General features: G+C 39.4%; 1 non-coding gene and 1 pseudogene across 1 annotated transcript; both read left to right on the top strand.

Moving 5' to 3' along the window:
* Window positions 1-16,078: 16,078 nt before the first annotated feature.
* Window positions 16,079-16,257, top strand: LOC138858322 (5.8S ribosomal RNA). The gene has a single exon (XR_011397463.1). It is a non-coding gene; the product is annotated as a 5.8S ribosomal RNA (ribosomal RNA).
* A 1,696-nt stretch (window positions 16,258-17,953) lies between these two features.
* LOC138858483 (large subunit ribosomal RNA) lies at window positions 17,954-20,708 on the top strand (annotated as a pseudogene).
* Window positions 20,709-21,206: the final 498 nt, after the last annotated feature.

Here is a 21,206-nt window from a genome sequence, read left to right on the forward strand (position 1 = left end):
TCCGAGTGCGACCAGACAGCCCTGTTGCCGGCTGTTTTCGGTGGATGGGCTTTGACCATCGAGTGGCGCAATGTAAGGCCAAGTCCGATGTCTGCCGTAGGTGTGGTCAGGAAGGCCACAGAGCTGCTAGTTGCGTCAATGCACCACATTGTCGCAACTGTGCATTTAAGGGTAGACCAGCTGGGCATCTTATGATGTCAGCTGCTTGTCCAGTCTACTGTGGCATAGTAGAGCGTGCCCTTTCCAGACACTAATGGGGACGATTTTACAGCTAAATTGTCAGGGTTGTTATGCCGTAATGTGCGAGTTAGGGGGTTGTATGGTAGAGGGTGGGTGCGGCATCGCATTGCCCAGGAGCCCTACGCCACTAATGGTGTGGTTCGGGGTCTCCCTGGAGGATTTAGGGTCTTCACAGACCTTAGGAGAAATGCCGCAATAGTTGTGAATAATCCGAGCTACGACTGCGTAGTTCTGGATTCGTCACAGCTGGGTGTTTGTGTATCCATAGAGGGGGAGTTCGGTAGATTGGTAGTCGCTAGTGTTTATTGCAAATACAGCGAACCTCTAGAGCCTTACCTGCTGTACATGGATAAGCTACTGCTACTTGCCAGTAGTAGCTCGCTTATCCTAGGAATGGATGCGAATGCCTCGTCCTCTATGTGGTTTAGTAAGGTATCCCGACATTCGTCAGGATATCAAAGCCACACTAGAGGCGAGGTATTAAGCGAATAGGTGGAGGCAAATAGTCTTCACATATTAAACGAGCCAAGCGAGTGGTATACGTTTGATGGGCCTGGGGGTGTGAGCGACATCGATGTGTCCTTCATCAATGAGGCAGCAAATAGGACCTTTAATGTTAGGTGGGAGATTAGGGGAGGGTGGGGATTGAGTGACCATAACTTGATTCAAATTATGGTTACTCCTAAATCTCCTCCCTCGGCGTATGAGAGTCCATTGCGGCGATGGCGTACCTCTGGTATCGACTGGAACCAATATGGACGATCTGTCAGGGAAGCGGTATTAGAAATACCGCTTAGTGAGTTTGAAGACTTTGGGGTGGACGAGCAAATTTATCGGCTATACGATGTAGTGTGGGAAGTGAACAACAGTGTTCTCGGAAAGTTCGAAAGCTTCAGAGTGAGAAAACTTAAGTGGTGGACGAAACAGCTAACGATGAAGAGGAGAGCTGTCCGGCGATTGAGACGAAAGTTTCAACGCGCTAGACAGTCAAACTCTGATGGGCTGTCCCAGATTAGGTATGAATTTAGTTGTGTGATGAGGGATTACAAACAAATGCTAGTCAAAACCAAGGAAGAGGAATGGAGGAACTTTATAGGGGAAAATAGGAACGACCCATGGGGTCAGGTCTACAAGATCTGTAGGGGTCGTAAGAGGGAGGATATCACCTCTCTCCGCGTTGGTGAAACTGTATTATCAACGTGGAGAGACTGTGCTGGGGTTCTTCTAGGAGCGTTCTTTCCTAGGGCGGAGGCTCGGGTATCTCAAACGTGTGAGGTACCTGTTCCTCCACTAGATGAAGGGGAGCTGGGATACGCCTTTGGCCTGGTCAGGTGTAAAAGATCCCCAGGTTTTGATGGTTTGAACGGAGAGATGTGTAAAAGCATGTGGAAGTTCATTCCGGAATACCTGGAGGCCATTTACAATAAGTGCGTGTGGGAGGGATATTTTCCACGGGAGTGGAAAAGAGCTAGGGTCGTTCCTCTCCTGAAGTCCCCTGATAAGATCAGGAGTGATCCTCGTTCTTATCGGGGCATCAGTCTCCTTCCAGTGCTGGGAAAAGTACTGGAGAGAGTTATGGTGGAACGACTTCAGGATCTAACGCGGGATATGTGGTCGGATAGGCAGTATGGTTTCAGGAAAGGACGCAGTGTAGAGGATGCTTGGATGTATGTCCAGAGTGCCGTTAGGGAGAACGTCAACGAATATGTCCTTGGCATATTTGTTGACTTTAAGGGAGCTTTTGACTACCTAATCTGGGATAGGGTGATTGAACGATTGGAGGAGCTCGGCTGCCCGGAAGTTACTCTCTGGCGCAGCTACTTTTCGGACAGAAAAGCCTCAATCGTAGGAATGAATGGGAGTGTTGAGATTGGGGTGGCTCGGGGCTGCCCGCAGGGATCCATCTGTGGTCCATATATTTGGAACCTTATGATGGACTCTCTGCTTGGACAACTTGAACCAGTATGCAAGTGTTGTGCGTACGCGGACGACCTTCTTCTTTTAGTTGAAGGTCACTCAAGGTCCGAAATAGAGCGAGCGGGAGGACGATTCTGAGAAATTGTCCACAGCTGGGGTGTAGGTGTTGGTGTGGACATATCAATGGACAAAACGGTTACAATGCTCCTTAAGGGCAGATTGTCGCCGGCTCGTCCACCGATTGTCCGTGTAAATGGGGTCAGACTCAAGTACATGACGCAAGTCAAATACTTGGGGTTGACCATGAGGGAAAGGTGTGAAACACAAACACACTTGGTTAGCGTGAAAGAAAGACTGCTGGCGACTGTCGGCCAGGTCAGGCGCGTTTTACGGAGTGATTGGGGCCTCGGACGTCGTGCGGTTCGCACCATATATCGTGGCTTATTTGTGGCCTGTGCCACTTATGGAGCTGCAGTATGGTGGGAATTAGCCACGACGGTCTTCGGTCGCCAAAAACTACTCTCCGTGCAGCGCTGTATGATGCTAGCCTGTTTGCCAGTGTGTCGCACCGTTTCAACGGATGCGATGCAAGTTTTGTTAGGTGCACCCCCTCTTGACCTGATTGTCATACAGCGTGCTGTTGCATTCAGGTTAAGAAGAGGCTTGAGTGTGTCCTTGCTGCAGAATAACCTGATTTCCGACCTTGACGTAGAGAGAGAAGGATATCTAGGAAGCAAGAGACCTCTAGAGGACAGGGTTAAGATAAGGTGGCAAGACCGTTGGGACAATAGCCCTAACGGTAGGGTGACCTATGGGTACATCCGAGACGTTAGGTTTGTAGAAGAAAACCCATACTTCCGATTCTGTCTGAGCCTTGGTTTTCTGCTTACTGGACATGGTCCTCTGAACGCATTTCTGCATCAGAGGCACCTTTCTGACACGCCAGAGTGTATGTGTGGGGCGCGTGTTGAAGATTGGGCGCATGTTATTGCGCTCTGCCCGATGTACTCGGACATTAGGAACCTTGAAGGAATGGGGATTAGTTGGACTAATGGACGATTAGACGTCAGCGGTGTGATCTCCACTAGTCCAAATACCGAACAGTTAGGGTCGTTTGATAGGTTTGCCCGTGAATTGTTCAGGCGGCGGAGACAATTAGCTGAAAATAGGGGTTAGATTAAGGGTGAAAGATAAGGGGTAGGGATTTAATCCCTGGTCACCAGTACAGAGCAGTATGGAAGCTCAACTGGTAGTAGCTTCGGCTACGAGGTCTGACCGGAGACTTAATTCTGGTACCACGGGGAGCAGGGGCCCTTGGAGACGCTGTCCCTATCTACTCATTCAATCGTAGGCATTCGTAGCGAGCAGACGTATTAGCGCGTGTTTGAAATTAATTTCAGTCAATTCGTAGTGTATATGTGAGTTTTTCATTGTGTTAGTGAGCGATTCGTGAATAGTATATATTTAATAGTGTGTGTGCACGCAGGTGTTCCATATTAATATATGTGAGTATATGTTTGTATTAATAAAATTGGCAGATTGTTATTGAGCAGGCTTTGGTACTAAAACAAGTGTTTTTAGTGTTTGTTTGCTTGTGTGTACAAGCACTTTGGGCTTTGTGCCTTTTAACTTGTGTTAGTAGGCTTTGATACTTCGATACATATTTGCTACGCCTACTGGTGTAGTAGGTATTGAAGAGTAGTTTTTTTGGTGCTCAGGTACTTTATATACTAGAGCCTTTTTTGTATATTGTAGTAGGCTTTGTATATGATTACAACGCCTACTTGAGTGAAAATTTTATTTTTAGCTTGCAGGTAGATTTGCGCACAGTGGTTTTGTTGGGAAATTTTTTTTTCAAAATTACTCAGTTGGCTTTGAATACGAATACAACACCTACTTGAGTGAAAATTTTATTTTAGCTTGCAAGTAGATTTGTGTACAGTGGTTTTTTGAGAAATTTTTGTAAATTTTGTAGTTGGCGCTTACAACGCCTGCGTTTGTGCAAGTGGGTGTGTTAGGGTGTAGGATAGTTGTAAAAAAAATTTTTTTTTTAAAATTTTTTTTTTTTTCTGGATTAGATTCGTAGATTAGGGTACAGCAAGTTTTGTAGGTGGGCCCGTCCGTAGTCTCTGTGACTGTGCCGTGGTGGTGTTTTTGGCTTGGGTTGCCTATTCAGGAGTGTTGTGTTGAGTGTCTGGTTTTCAGTTGCTGCTGTTTTCTAGGGGATTTCGGCAGTTTTGCTTACAGGGTGTTAGTGGTTGCCCTAGTATTGGAGGCGCTGACTCCAGGGTGAATTAAGGTCATAGTGGTTGACTTTTAGCCCACGGTGCGATTGATACAACGTCACATCGGTCGATTCGCAACCGTTACGGGGACTTTGTTCTGTCCGGCGGTTAATTGAGTGACCTCTTCCACGCCTTTGGCTGGAGGTGTGAGTTGTGTCCCTGCGATAACGCGATAATCGACTGTTTGGGTGGTAACTGCTATTGAGCGGGTTTACGCGCGAGTTAGCTTCTTCAGTGCGTTCAATCGCACGTGCCTGGTAAGCGACTGTTTGATCTTTCCGGAACAGGGGCTTCTGCGCCAGTGTTTTTTACCGGCGGATCAGCCTGCCTGGTAGGGGATCTAGATTGAAGATGCCTCCCCCACGGAGGAGGAAGGTTAAGTCCCTTGCTGAGAGCGATGGGTCGGTGCCTGCAAAAATGGTTGTAGGGGCGTCGTCCGGTGAGGATAGTGCAGTGTCATCTACTGATGGGTCACCGGTGCGCAGAAAGGTTAGGTTGAGGTCACCACCTTTGGCGAAATCGGGGGGTTTTGTGCGCTTCACTGACTCTAGTGAAAGCAGTAGCTCGAGTAGTGAGACAGGGGATACTACTGGCACAGTTAAGAAGGGGGGTGACACTAAGATGAGTGTTAATAAAGGTGGTGAGGTTAAGGCTGGAAGAGGTGTTGGGGGTGTTAACGAGGGTGGAAAGGAAATAGGTGTTAGTTCCAACATGGTGAAGAAGAAGGATAGTAAGCGTGGCAACCGTGAATTTGCCAAGGGCGCTGTTGCTGTTGGTGGTAGTGCGGTAAGCCATGTTGCTGCTGTGAAGAGGATTACTGGGGAGCTAAGCGGGTTGGTCTTTGGAGACAAGAAGTTTGAGATGGAAACCGTGAAGGGGCTGATGGAGCTTGCTTCTAAATATGAAGCACTCCTAATGACGGTTATTACCGAGAATGCCCATCTTCGCGGTCAAGTTGACGCCCTTAGAGGAGGCTGTGGGGGACACACCTCGCCACCGAGCAGGTCAATGCCGGCTCCATCGGCACCGATGCCTCCGCCCCCAGCACCTGTACTGGAGGCGATTGCACCGGTGGCGCCGAAGCCTGTTGAAACCTGGTCTGTTGTGGTCAGGAGCAAGGGGCCTGCAACTTCCTCTAAGGAAGTAATTAGAAAGGTAGTTAAGGAGGTGGGTCCTTCACTCGGTGTGAGGATCCATGAGGTGAAGCCTATCAAGGGTGGTGGAGCGGTGATCCGCACACCTTCTGTTTCTGAGAGGGAAAAAGTGGCGACTAACGCAAAGTTTGGGGAGGTGGGGTTAGACGTGAGTGTCAACCGGAAGTTGGGTCCTCGGGTTGTGGTTCAGGGGGCTTACACGGAGATCCCCCATGAGGAATTCATGGAAGAACTTCTCCGGTTGAACCTTCCAGAATTTAGCTCGGCGTCCCAGAAGTCGGAAGTAAGGATGGTCAGTCGTCCCTGGAAGGTGGCTCCTGATGGTAGCACTAATGTTGTTCTTGAGGGTACGGACAAAATGATGTCCGCCCTCTTGGAGGCAGGTAGGTGCTACATCAAGTGGTTCTCCTTCCGGGTGCGACCGGATAACCCCATTGCTGGCTGCTTCCGGTGTATGGGTTTTGGTCATAGGGCCGCTGAGTGTAGGGCCAAATCAGATGTCTGCCGGAGGTGCGGTCAGGAAGGCCACAGAGCTGCCAGTTGCGTCAATGCAATCCATTGCCGTAACTGTGCATTCAAGGGTAGGCCAGCTGGGCATTTTATGATGTCGGCTGTCTGCCCGATATATTGTGGGATTATTGAGCGCGCCCTCGCCAGACACTGATGGGGGGGATTATTCAGTTAAACTGTCAGGGGTCGTATGTCGTAATGTGCGAGTTGGGGGGTATATGACTGAGGGGGGGTGCGGCATTGCCTTACTCCAGGAGCCCTACGCCACCAATGGTGTGGTTCGAGGTTTTCCGGGTGGTTTCAGGGTCTTTTTGGACGTTAGGGCTAATGCTGCAATTGTTGTGAGTGATCCCAACTATGATTGTGTAGTTGTGGATTCCTCACAACTGGGTGTATGTGTTTCTGTAGAGGGAGGGTTTGGTAGAATACTTGTTGCTAGTATCTATTGTAAATTTGGTGAGCCCTTAGAGCCTTATCTGAGTTATATGGATAAGGTACTACTACTTGCGAGTGGTAGTCCTCTTATACTTGGCTTGGACGCGAATGCTACGTCTTCGATGTGGTTTAGTAAGGTATCCCGGCATTCGTCTGGATATCAAAGCCACAGTCGTGGAGTGGTATTAAGTGAATGGGTGGTGGGTAAAAACCTTCACATTCTAAACGAGCCGAGCGAGTGGTATACTTTTGATGGGCCTAGGGGTGTCAGTGACATTGACGTGACTTTGATGAACGAGGCAGCAAATAGAGTGTTTCGTGTTGGGTGGGAAATTAAGGGAGGGTGGGGATTGAGTGATCATAATTTGATTCAAATTATGGTTTCTTCTCAGTCCCCCCCTTTACAGTTCGTAAGTCCGTTGCGGCGATGGCGTACCTCTGGTATTGACTTGAACCAATATGGACGGTGTGTTAGGGAAGCGGTATTGGAAATACCGCTTAGTGAGTTTGAGGGCTTGGGGGTTGATGAGCAGATTGCTCGTCTTTATGAGATAGTGTGGGTTGTTAATGATAGGGAACTTAAGAAGTGTGAAAGTTTTAAGCTTAGGAAAATAAAATGGTGGACGCGTGAGTTAACCTTGAAGAGGAGGACTGTCAGGCGATTGAGGCGAAAGTTCCAACGCGCTCGACGGTCCAATTCAGACAGGTTAGCTCAGGTTAGGTATGATTTTTGTTGTGTAATAAGGGAATATAAAGATATGTTAGTTAGGGTTAAAGAATATGAATGGAGAAATTTTGTTAGTGAAAATAGGGTTGACCCCTGGGGTCAGATCTATAAGATCTGCAGGGGTCGTAAGAGAGATGATATCACCTCTCTTTGCGTAGGTGACACTGTGTTATCTACGTGGAGAGAGTGTGCGGGGGTTCTATTAGGTGCGTTCTTTCCCAGGGCGGAGGTTCAGGTACCCCAAGCACATGAGGTACCTGTCCCTCCATTAGATGATGGAGAGTTGGGGTATGCCTTTGGCCTGGTCAGGTCTAAACGGTCCCCAGGTTTTGATAGTTTGAACGGAGAGATGTGTAAAAGCTTGTGGAAGTTCATTCCGGAATACTTGGAGGGTTATATTCCAGACGAGTGGAAAATTGCTAGGGTTGTACCTCTCCTGAAGTCTCCTGATAAGATTAGGAGTGATCCTCGCTCTGATCGGGGCATCAGTCTCCTTCCAGTACTTGGAAAAGTGTTGGAAAGAGTTATGGTGGAACGGCTTCAGGAGCTAACGCGGGGTATATGGTTGGATAGGCAGTATGGGTTCAGGGAAGGACTCAGTACAGAAGATGCTTGGTTTTATGTTCAGAGTGTTGTTAAGGAGAATGTCAACAAATATGTCCTTGGCTTAGTTGTTGACTTCAAGGGAGCGTTTGATTATTTAAGGTGGGATAGAGTTTTGCAGCGGCTGGAGGAGCTTGGCTGTCCGGAAATTACTCTTTGGCGGAGTTACTTTTCGGAGAGAAAAGCTTCTCTAGTAAGTATGAATGGAAGTGTTGAAATTGGAGTGGTTCGTAGCTGCCCGCAGGGATCCATCTGCGGTTCATATATTTGGAACCTTATGATGGACTCTCTGCTTGGACAGCTCGAGCCCCTCTGTAAATGTTGTGCATATGCGGACGACCTTCTTCTTCTCGTTGAGGGTCGATCGCGGTCTGAGTTAGAACGGTCGGGGGGACAATTTTTAGAAATTGTAAATAGCTGGGGTTTAGATGTGGGGGTTGACATATCGGTGGACAAAACGGTTACAATGCTGCTTAAGGGCAGATTGTCGCCGGTTCATCCACCGATTGTCAAGGTGAATGGGGTCAACATCAGGTATGTGAAGGAAGTTAAGTACCTGGGGTTGACTATAGGAGAAAGAATGTGTTTCGCCCCACATTTGGTGCGTGTCGGGGAGCGGCTGCAGGCAATTGTTGGCAAAGTGCGACGCATTTTGAGGAGTGATTGGGGCCTTGGACGCCGTGCTGTTCGCACCATATATCGTGGCTTGTTTGTGGCTTGTGCCACTTATGGGGCTGCTGTATGGTGGGAATCAGCGATGACGGTCTTTGGTCGCCGAAAACTCCTCTCGGTGCAACGTTGCATGATGCTTGCATGTTTGCCTGTTTGTCGCACTGTTTCGACGGATGCAATGCAAGTGTTGTTGGGTGCACCCCCTCTTGATCTGATTGTTATACAGCGTGCTGTTACATTCAGATTAAGAAGGGGCTTGAGTGTTTCTATGCTGCGGACAGATTGGACAGATGGTATTGATGTTGAGAGGGTGGGTTATCTAGAGAGCAAGAGGCTCCTGGATTTAAAGGTTAGGCGTGGGTGGCAGGACCGTTGGGATAATAGCCCTAAGGGTCGGGTGACATATGAATACATCCGGGATGTAACGTTTGTTGAGGGTAACCCAGACTTCAGATTTTGTTTGAGTCTGGGATTTTTGTTAACGGGGCATGGGCCTCTGAATGCATTTTTGTATCGGAGGCACCTTTCTGATAGTTCGGGGTGTTTGTGTGGGGCACGTATGGAGGATTGGGTGCATGTTATTGCAGAATGCCCGATGTATTCAGACATTAGGAATATTGGGGGTGTGGGGATTAGTTGGACAGACGGACGTTTAATTGTAGGTAATGTAGTTTCTAGCAATGAGTATACTGAACAGTTAGGAATGTTTGCGCGTGAGTTATTTAAGCGGCGAAGGCGTTTAACTGAAGGTTAGGGTTAGCTTTTAGTGTGTAAGATGAGTGACTGTGTGGAGTGAATGGGGTCTAGCCCCTGGTTACCAGTCCAGAGCAGTATGGATGCTCAACTGGTAGTAGTTTCGGCTACGAGGTCTGACCGGAGACTTAATTCTGGTACCACGGGGAGCAGGGGCCCTTGGAGTTCGCTCCAACCTGCTCGTGCGGACTGGCCCTTCGGGGAGTATCGTGGTGGTTGTGGTTTATACCCAAATGCGGGAAGAGCTGACGTTTTGTCAGTTCAATGTGGAGTTGCATTGCAACCGGGTGCCGGACCCAAAGTACGGCAGAGGTTTTAGATAGGCCTCGAACCTTACCAAGGTGTGTAGTGTGTCCATCCCACACTACCAATCGGTACTGAAAAATGCCTAGCATTTTCGGGGCGCTGATCAACGCATTGTATTGATACGCTGTGCTTTTGAGCGCCGTGAGATAAGGCCGTCGACGGCAGGTACTCACGTTAAACACACCGGACGTCGTCCCTATCTACTATCTAGCGAAACCACAGCCAAGGGAACGGGCTTGAAATAATTAGCGGGGAAAGAAGACCCTGTTGAGCTTGACTCTAGTCTGGCAGTGTAAGGAGACATAAGAGGTGTAGCATAAGTGGGAGATATATAATTTCGGTTATATATCAACAATGAAATACCACTACTCTTATTGTTTCCTTACTTACTTGATTAAGTGGAACGTGTATCATTGCTTAGCCATTATATGGGTATATTTATATATCTTATGGTATTGGGCTTTGATGCAAGCTTCTTGATCAAAGTACCACGAGTTTGTTATATAATTGTAAACTTTTTTTAATGAAATGGTAGCACTTCGGTGTTATTATTATAATTAAAATTTGGTATAACTCCAACACTCAGGTATGATCCAATTCAAGGACATTGGCAGGTGGGGAGTTTGACTGGGGCGGTACATCTCTCAAATAATAACGGAGGTGTCCCAAGGCCAGCTCAGTGCGGACAGAAACCACACATAGAGCAAAAGGGCAAATGCTGACTTGATCTCGGTGTTCAGTACACACAGAGACAGCAAAAGCTCGGCCTATCGATCCTTTTGGTTTAAAGAGTTTTTAACAAGAGGTGTCAGAAAATTTACCACAGGGATAACTGGCTTGTGGCGGCCAAGCGTTCATAGCGACGTCGCTTTTTGATCCTTCGATGTCGGCTCTTCCTATCATTGTGAAGCAAAATTCACCAAGCGTTGGATTGTTCACCCATTCAAGGGAACGTGAGCTGGGTTTAGACCGTCGTGAGACAGGTTACTTTTACCCTACTAATGACAATTGTTATTGCGACAGCATTCCTGCGTAGTACGAGAGGAACCGCAGGTACGGACCAATGGTACAATACTTGTTCGAGCGAACAGTGGTATGATGCTACGTCCGTTGGATTATGCCTGAACGCCTCTAAGGTCGTATCCGTGCTGGACTGCAATGATAAATATGGGGCAATTGCATTGTATGGCTTCTCTAAACCATTTAAAGTTTATAAATTTTATTTATAAACGACAATGGATATATGTGATGCCAATGTTATTTGTAACATAGCAAATACGGGAGGATTAAATATCACCTGTATGACGCGCTAGTTACTTATTAAAACATTATTTAATACAATGTCAATGCCTAGAATCAATTGTAAACGACTTTGGTAACGGGCAAGGTGTTGTAAGTGGTAGAGCAGCTGCCATACTGCGATCTACTGAAGCTTATCCTTTGCTTGATGATTCGATCATACTGTTTATAAATATATATAAATTTTATTTATTTGTATATTAATTTATACATATAATAAATAAATATTATATGTTTATATATATGTAATAATATAAAAGAAAAATCTAATTTAATTATTAAATTAGATAAAGTATTTTATATATATATGTATATATATAAGAATATATAATATTGAATATTTATTTATGTAAATTATATACAAATATTATAAATTAAATTTATATAATTGTTTTGTAAGAGAGTATAAAAGAATCTTCATTTATATTATAATAAAAGAAGAAACGAAAATGAAATATGATTTCTATCTAACAAGTATCATTTAATTTAATATACCAAAAATAAAAGTATAAGAATCAAAAACATACAATGGTATATTATATTAATGAGTGCTTGAGAGAATCATAACATGAAAATAAAAATTTGAACGCATAAAACTTTGTTTTCAATATTTATTGAAAATAAGGTAAGTGTTGGGATTGTTATCAAACGACTATCATTTAATATACCAAAAGTAATAAAGTTATTGAAATAAAAGCATAATATACAATATGGTATATTAATGAGTGTTTGAGAGAAGCATAACATGAAAATAAAAATTTGAACGCATAAAACTTTGTTTTCAATATTTATTGAAAATAAGGTAAGTGTTGGGATTGTTATCAAACGACTATCATTTAATATACCAAAAGTAATAAAGTAATTGAAATTAAAGCATATTATACAAATGGTATATTAATGAGTGTTTGAGAGAATCATAACATGAAAATAAAAATTTGAACGCATAAAACTTTGTTTTCAATATTTATTGAAAATAAGGTAAGTGTAGGGATTGTTATCAAACGACTATCATTTAATATACCAAAGTAATAAAGTAATTGAATTAAAATCATATTATACAATATGGTATAATAGTATATCAAGTGTTTTAATAACATGAAAATAAAAATGTTAAGCAAAATACTTTGCTTGCAATATTAAATGAAAATTAAGAAGTAGTGAATTTTCATATAAGTATTAAATGTATAAAGTCTATGAAGTAATAAATTTTCATATAAGTATTAATTGTATAAAGTCTATGAAGTAATAAATTTTCATATAAGTATTAAATGTATAAAGTCTATGAAGCAAAATATAAAGTCTATGAAGTAATTAATTTTTATATAAGTATAAAAAATATAAAGTCTATGAAGTAATAAATTTTCATATAAGTATTAAATGTATAAAGTCTATGAAGTAATAAATTTTCATATAAGTAGTAAATGTATAAAGTCTATGAAGTAATAAATTTTCATATAAGTATTAATTGTATAAAGTCTATGAAGTAATAAATTTTCATATAAGTATTAAATGTATAAAGTCTATGAAGTAATAAATTTTCATATAAGTATTAAATGTATAAAGTCTATGAAGCAAAATATAAAGTCTATGAAGTAATAAATTTTTATATAAGTATTAAATGTATAAAGTCTATGAAGTAATAAATTTTCATATAAGTATTAAATGTATAAAGTCTATGAAGTAAAATATAAAGTCTATGAAGGAATAAATTTTCATATAAGTATTAAATGTATAAATTCTATGAAGTAATAAATTTTCATATAAGTATTAAAGTATAAATTCTATGAAGTAATAAATTTTCATATTAGTATTAATTGTATAAAGTCTATGAAGTAATAAATTTTCATATAAGTATTAAAGTAAAAAGTCTATGAAGTAATAAATTTTCATATAAGTATTAATTGTATAAAGTCTATGAAGTAATAAATTTTCATATAAGTAGTAAATGTATAAAGTCTATGAAGTAATAAATTTTCATATAAGTATTAATTGTATAAAGTCTATGAAGTAATAAATTTTCATATTAGTATTAATTGTATAAAGTCTATGAAGTAATAAATTTTCATATAAGTATTAAAGTAAAAAGTCTATGAAGTAATAAATTTTCATATAAGTATTAAATGTATAAAGTCTATGAAGTAATAAATTTTCATATAAGTATTAAATGTATAAAGTCTATGAAGTAATAAATTTTCATATAAGTCTATGAATAATTGTATAAAGTCTATGAAGTAATAAATTTTCATATAAGTATTAAATGTATAAAGTCTATGAATCAAAATATAAAGTCTATGAAGGAATAAATTTTCATATAAGTATTAAATGTATAAAGTCTATGAAGGTATAAATTTTCATATAAGTAGTAAATGTATAAAGTCTATGAAGTAATAAATTTTCATATAAGTATTAATTGTATAAAGTCTATGAAGTAATAAATTTTCATATAAGTATTAATTGTATAAAGTCTATGAAGTAATAAATTTTCATATAAGTATTAAAGTAAAAAGTCTATGAAGTAATAAATTTTCATATAAGTATTAATTGTATAAAGTCTATGAAGTAATAAATTTTCATATATTATATATTCTGTACTAACATATTGTATAATATGAGCGTTTTTTATTCCTGGTTTCCTACAGTTAGTTTAAATAGAAATAGATTTTGTTTTATACAAAAAAATAAAAATCTATTATTCTATACTAACATATTGTAGAAATAAATATTAAACAATATTTTAGTTTTATTTGTGAGCTATTCTAATATTTACTCATAAAATATATGTGTAAAAGGATGGTTTTTAAATAAAATAAAATATTAATGTGTTGCACCCGAAAATACTTTATATCATATATTTATTATTGAAATAAATATAATAGAATTTGAAATTATTAATTTCAAATCAAGAAAAAAATGTATATACTCTTAAAAAAAGATATATATATTACTATATGCATTGAAATAAAGTAAAATGTATAGAATGATATTATTTGAAAATTTTGCCAATATAAGAAGAAATATCGTTCTTACATAATTAAATAATAAATATGTATAGAGAACGAAAATTCTTTTCACGATACCAAAACAAAAATTAAAAAAATCCATTACAAAATCACACAATAGAAATGAAATATAATGAAAAAAAAAATCAATTCAAAGGAATATAATAAAGAAAGAAACATAGAAAAATTGTTGTGTATATTGTAAATGTTTTTATGTTTTATGTTTTGTGTATTTGTGTATAATTTTCAAATAAGAAAATATCATTTTAAATTTTTATATAATATAAAAAATATTATATAAAAAAGAAATATATATTATTCTGGTTGATCCTGCCAGTAGTTATATGCTTGTCTCAAAGATTAAGCTATGTGCATGTCTAAGTACAAACAAATTAAAAGTGAAACCGCAAAAGGCTCATTATATCAGTTATGGTTCCATAGATCGTTAACAGTTACTTGGATAACTGTGGTAATTCTAGAGCTAATACATGCAAAATAAACACGGACCTTTTGGAACGTGTGCTTTTATTAGGCTAAAACCAAGCGATTATTCGATCGTTATATTGGTTGAACTCTAGATAACTTGCAGATCGTATGGTCTCGTACCGACGACAGATCTTTCAAATGTCTGCCCTATCAACTTTTGATGGTAGTATCTAGGACTACCATGGTTGCAACGGGTAACGGGGAATCAGGGTTCGATTCCGGAGAGGGAGCCTGAGAAACGGCTACCACATCTAAGGAAGGCAGAAGGCGCGTAAATTACCCACTCCCAGTTCGGGGAGGTAGTGACGAAAAATAACAATACAGGACTCATATCCGAGGCCCTGTAATTGGAATGAGTACACTTTAAATCCTTTAACAAGGACCTATTGGAGGGCAAGTCTGGTGCCAGCAGCCGCGGTAATTCCAGCTCCAATAGCGTATATTAAAGTTGTTGCGGTTAAAACGTTCGTAGTTGAATTTGTGCTTCATACGGGTAGTACAACTATAATTGTGGTATGTACATTACCTTATGTATGTAAGCGTATTACCGGTGGAGTTCTTATATATAATTAATACAATGTATTTTTTATATATTCCTCCTATTTAAACCTGCTTCAGTGCTCTTCATCGAGTGTTGTTGTGGGCCAAATGCCTGAATATTTTGTGCATGGAATAATGATAATAACGAGATTGAGCAATAACAGGTCTGTGATGCCCTTAGATGTCCTGGGCTGCACGCGCGCTACAATGAAAGTATCAACGTGTATTTCCTAGACCGAGAGGTCCGGGTAAACCGCTGAACCACTTTCATGCTTGGGATTGTGAACTGAAACTGTTCACATGAACTTGGAATTCCCAGTAAGTGTGAGTCATTAACTCGCATTGATTACGTCCCTGCCCTTTGTACACACCGCCCGTCGCTACTACCGATTGAATTATTTAGTGAGGTCTCCGGACGTGGTCACTGTGACGCCTTGTGTTTCACGGTTGTTTCGCAAAAGTTGACCGAACTTGATTATTTAGAGGAAGTAAAAGTCGTAACAAGGTTTCCGTAGGTGAACCTGCGGAAGGATCATTATTGTGTTCCTATCCGAAAAGAAAAAAAAATAATTATATAAAAACAAAATAAAAAAAAAAGAAAAAAAAGTTTTCTTTTTGTTCTTTTCATTCAAAATGTTTTGAATTATACAATGTTTTGAATGTTTTTCTGTTTTTTTTTTTTTGTAACTCCTTGTAATGCATTATGACAATATATATTATATTGTGAACTTCGCATACGTTGTATATGAACGCAATAAAAAAACCTTTAAACATATAGCTGTACATATTATTTATATAGAAAATAATATTTAATTGTGATATTTATATAAAATATTATAAATGATAAGTTAACTTGTTCACATTAACGTGTGTAATACCTTTTTTTTATGGTATTTTCTATTTGTGATTAAAAACATGTTGAAAAATTTAAAAAAAGAAAACGCACAAATAGAGAAGAAAATAATATATAAAAGGTATTACTGTTTTTGTTGACCTAAGACATGCGCAGTTGCAAATGTTTGGGTTTAAAATTACAATTTATTGAAAGATGTTTTAAACTTTTGTATTAAAAATTTATTATTGATTAATTATTAATACTTTCAATAAATTAAAATTCTTTGACTATGAATGAAAAAAATACAAAAAAATTATCACTCTAAGCGGTGGATCACTCGGCTCATGGGTCGATGAAGAACGCAGCAAACTGTGCGTCATCGTGTGAACTGCAGGACACATGAACATCGACATTTTGAACGCATATTGCGGTCCATGCTGTTATGTACTTTAATTAATTTTAAAGTGCTGCTTGGACTACATATGGTTGAGGGTTGTAAGACTATGCTAAATTAGTTGCTTATTCTTTTAGTCAATTAATAGAATTTAAGCATATGGCATATTATTGGATTGTATTTTTCAATCCATAATATTAATAGCATAAAAAGAAATATAAAAAATATATTCTTGAATACCTCATATTTGAACGAAAATTTATGATAAATGAGAATCTTAGTATTCCCATAAAAGAAAAAATTTTCAACATTATTTAAATTATATTAAATAATACATAAGAGGAATGTCTAGCATAAAATAAATTTTTATTCTAGAATTAATTCACTCTATTGTATTGAGAAAAATTTATAATAAAAAAAAATATATGATATGTGGAGGAATAATGTTGTTAATTTTATTAATTATTATATTATGAATTTTAACAAGTAAGGAAGGGCTAAGTTCGGATGTAACCGAACATTTTATACTCTCGCAAAGTCAAATGGTATACTCGTTTGAGATTTCTTTGTGGATTGACTGATATTTTCGGTAGAAGGTCAACTATAGGCACTGGGGTGCACATATTTAGTACTTAGGGGCTTGAACAGTTTTGGTTCGATTTAGAAAATTTTTGGTCACAAGGTGGCATACTTTAAACGTATTATTCACGCAAAGTTTTACGCCGATATAATCATTGTTGCTTGATTTGCATAGTGGAAAGTGAAAGAATCAAGTGGTATTTAAAATGGTGTCATATGGAAAATAGGCGTGGTTGTAATCCGATTTCGCCCATTTTCGCACTATGACATAGAAACATGAAAAGAACGTTATGCACCGAATTTGGTTGAAATCGGTTAAGCAGATCTCAAGATATGGGTTTTCACATAAAAGTGGGCTGTGCCACGCCCACTGTCTAATTTTGAACGCGGTTCCTATAAAGTCATCTTATACCATCTCAGAGATAAAATTTAATGTCTCTGGCGTGTTTAGTGCTTGATTTATCGCGCTTATAGTAGTTTTTAACAGTACCGTTAGATGGGGAGTGGGCGGAGTTGCCACCCGATTTCAACTATTTTCACACCGTCAATAGAAGTGCTAAAAACATTTGCTTCCAGTGAATTTTGTTATTATAGCATCAGCGGTTTAGGAGATATGCACATTAAACCTATTAGAGGCGGGACCACGCCCACTTTTTAAAAAAACATTTTAACTGCAGATGCCCCTCCCTAATATGATCCTGTGTACCAAATAACAGTCTTGTATCTTATTGCGGAGCTTAGTTATGGCAAGTTATTTGTTTTTGATTAATGGCGTTTTGTGGGCGTGGCAGTGGTCCGATTACGCCCATCTGCAATACCAACCGTCTCACGGTACCATGAAACATGTCTACCAAGTTTCATAAAGATATCTCAATTTTTACTCAAGTTAGAGCTTGCACGGACGGACGGACAGACGGACAGACGGACGGACAGACGGACGGACGGACAGACAGTCACCCGGATTTCAACTCGTCTCTTCATCCTGATCATTTATATATATATAACCCTATATCTAACTCGATTAATTTTAGGTGATACAAACAACCGTTAGGTGAACAAAACTATTATACTCTGTAGCAACAGGTTGCGAGAGTATAAAAAGGGATGAAAAGATTGAATAATATTGAGTAATCAAGATATAAAAATATATTTCTTTAAAATAGCAAATAGCAAAAAAATTAAATAAAAATAAACAAATCAATCTAAAATATATTTTATACAACCTCAACTCATATGGGACTACTCCCTGAATTTAAGCATATTAATGAGGGGAGGAAATGAAACTAACAAGGATTTTCTTAGTAGCGGCGAGCGAAAAGAAAATAGTTCAGCACTAAGTCACTTTGTCTATATGGCAAATGTGAGATGCAGTGTATGGAATATCTTAATATCTAGTATGAGAAATTAACGATTTAAGTCCTTCTTAAATGAGGCCATTTACCCATAGAGGGTGCCAGGCCCGTATAACGTTAATGATTACTAGAAAGATATTTCCAAAGAGTCGTGTTGCTTGATAGTGCAGCACTAAGTGGGTGGTAAACTCCATCTAAAACTAAATATAACCATGAGACCGATAGTAAACAAGTACCGTGAGGGAAAGTTGAAAAGAACTCTGAATAGAGAGTTAAATAGTACGTGAAACTGCTTAGAGGTTAAGCCCGATGAACCTGAATATCCATTATGAAAAATTCATCATTATAACTGTAGTATTTAATTTTAAATATTATAGTAATAGTGTGCATTTTTTTTTCATATAAGGACCTTGTAATCTATTAACATAATAAAATATTTATCAAAAGATCATTGGTTTTTAAGTTTATTCAAATTAATTTGCTTTTAGCTTATTAACATAGAATAATTACTGATGATTTGATAAAGTGTTGATAGATTTTATTATATATAATGCTAAAATTCTTTTGAATTTTACAATAATATTATTATCATTGATTTTAATATTAATTGTATGCATTTATATGATTAACAATGCGAAAGATTCAGGATACCTTCGGGACCCGTCTTGAAACACGGACCAAGGAGTCTAACATATGTGCAAGTCATTGGGTTATATTAAACCTAATGGCGAAATTAACTTAACTGTATTAATAATGGGATTAATTTTTAATGTATTACATTATTAATTCAATCCCGGGGCGTTCCATATAGTTATGTATAATGATAATTTATTATTATTTATACCTCTAACTGGAGCGTACCTTGAGCATATATGCTGTGACCCGAAAGATGGTGAACTATACTTGATCAGGTTGAAGTCAGGGGAAACCCTGATGGAAGACCGAAACAGTTCTGACGTGCAAATCGATTGTCAGAATTGAGTATAGGGGCGAAAGACCAATCGAACCATCTAGTAGCTGGTTCCCTCCGAAGTTTCCCTCAGGATAGCTGGTGCATTTAAAAATTATGTAAAATAATCTTATCTGGTAAAGCGAATGATTAGAGGCCTTAGGGTCGAAACGACCTTAACCTATTCTCAAACTTTAAATGGGTAAGAACCTCACCTTTCTTGATATGAAGGTTGAGGTTATGATATAATGTGCCCAGTGGGCCACTTTTGGTAAGCAGAACTGGCACTGTGGGATGAACCAAACGTAATGTTACGGTGCCTAAATTAACAACTCATGCAGATACCATGAAAGGCGTTGGTTGCTTAAAACAGCAGGACGGTGGACATGGAAGTCGTAATCCGCTAAGGAGTGTGTAACAACTCACCTGCCGAAGCAACTAGCCCTTAAAATGGATGGCGCTTAAGTTGTATACCTATACATTACCGCTAAAGTACATGATTTATAATACAATTTCGGTTGGATTATAAATTTTGAAACTTTAGTGAGTAGGAGGGTACAATGGTGTGCTTAGAAGTGTTTGGCGTAAGCCTGCATGGAGCCGCTATTGGTACAGATCTTGCTGGTAGTAGCAAATAATCGAATGAGACCTTGGAGGACTGAAGTGGAGAAGGGTTTCGTGTGAACCTAAGTTCAAGGCGAAAGCCGAAAATTTTCAAGTTTTAATGAAATGAAATGAATGAATTTTTATCCCATAGTAATTAAACACTTGAATAATTTTGAACGAAAGGGAATACGGTTCCAATTCCGTAACCTGTTGAGTATCCGTTTGTTATTAAAAATGGGCCTTGTGCTCATCCTGGCAACAGGAACGACCATAAAGAAGCCGTCGAGAGGTATCGGAAGAGTTTTCTTTTCTGTTTTATAGTCGTACTACCATGGAAGTCTTTCGAAGAGAGATATGGTAGATGGACTAGAAGAGCATGACATTTACTGTTGTGTCGATATTTTCTCCTCGGACCTTGAAAATTTATGGTGGGGTTACGCAAACTTCTCAACAGGCCGTACCAATATCCGCAGCTGGTCTCCAAGGTGAAGAGTCTCTAGTCGATAGAATAATGTAGGTAAGGGAAGTCGGCAAATTAGATCCGTAACTTCGGGATAAGGATTGGCTCTGAAGATTAAGATAGTCGGGCTTGATTGGGAAGCAATACCATGGTTTATGTACTCGTTCTGGGTAAATAGAGAATTTCGATTCTTGTTCCCCGGATAGTAGTTACGTAGCCAATTGTGGAACTTTCTTGCTAAAGTTTCTAAAGGATTTATTATTCGATAGATACTTTTTAAATTATAACGATTATCAATTAACAAGCAATTCAGAACTGGCACGGACTTGGGGAATCCGATTGTCTAATTAAAACAAAGCATTGTGATGGCCCTAACGGGTGTTGACACAATGTGATTTCTGCCCAGTGCTCTGAATGTCAAAGTGAAGAAATTCAAGTAAGCGCGGGTAAACGGCGGGAGTAACTATGACTCTCTTAAGGTAGCCAAATGCCTCGTCATCTAATTAGTCACGCGCATGAATGGATTAACGAGATTCCCTCTGTCCCTATCTACCTTCCCCTGCGGGTTTGGGGAAAGAATATGCCCGCGGCAAGGCATGCCTGTCGTAAAAGGCGACTAAAAGCCAATATGCACTATGACTGTTATTATATTCTTTGCCCAGTAATATCAGCATAGTATATGGAGTGATAGTGCTATAATACTCAGCTTGAACTGATATTAGAAACACTTTAAATGAAAAAGCAAATAAAAAGACATTTGAAGTTCAAGCGACAAATGTCACCAGTCATTTGAGTAATGGGGAGCTCAACTGGCAGTAGTTTAGGTTACGCAGTCTGACCGGAGACTTTCCGGTACCACGGGGAGCAGAAAGCCCTTGGACTTCTGTTCAATCTGCTCATTGGGTTCGGCCCTTTGGGGAGTATCGTGGTGGCTGTGGTTTAAACCTAAATGCTGGAAGAACTGAATTTTTCAGTTCGAAAAAAGAAGTTACACAAGTAACTGGGTGCCGTACCCGAAAACGGAAGAGGTTTTAGGTCGGCCTCGAATCATACCAAGATGGTAGTGTGGACCCAGACACACTGCCACTGGTATCCAAATAAATAC

Source organism: Bactrocera oleae, unplaced genomic scaffold, assembly GCF_042242935.1.
Source record: "Bactrocera oleae isolate idBacOlea1 unplaced genomic scaffold, idBacOlea1 ctg00000009.1, whole genome shotgun sequence".
Lineage (NCBI taxonomy): Eukaryota > Metazoa > Arthropoda > Insecta > Diptera > Tephritidae > Bactrocera > Bactrocera oleae.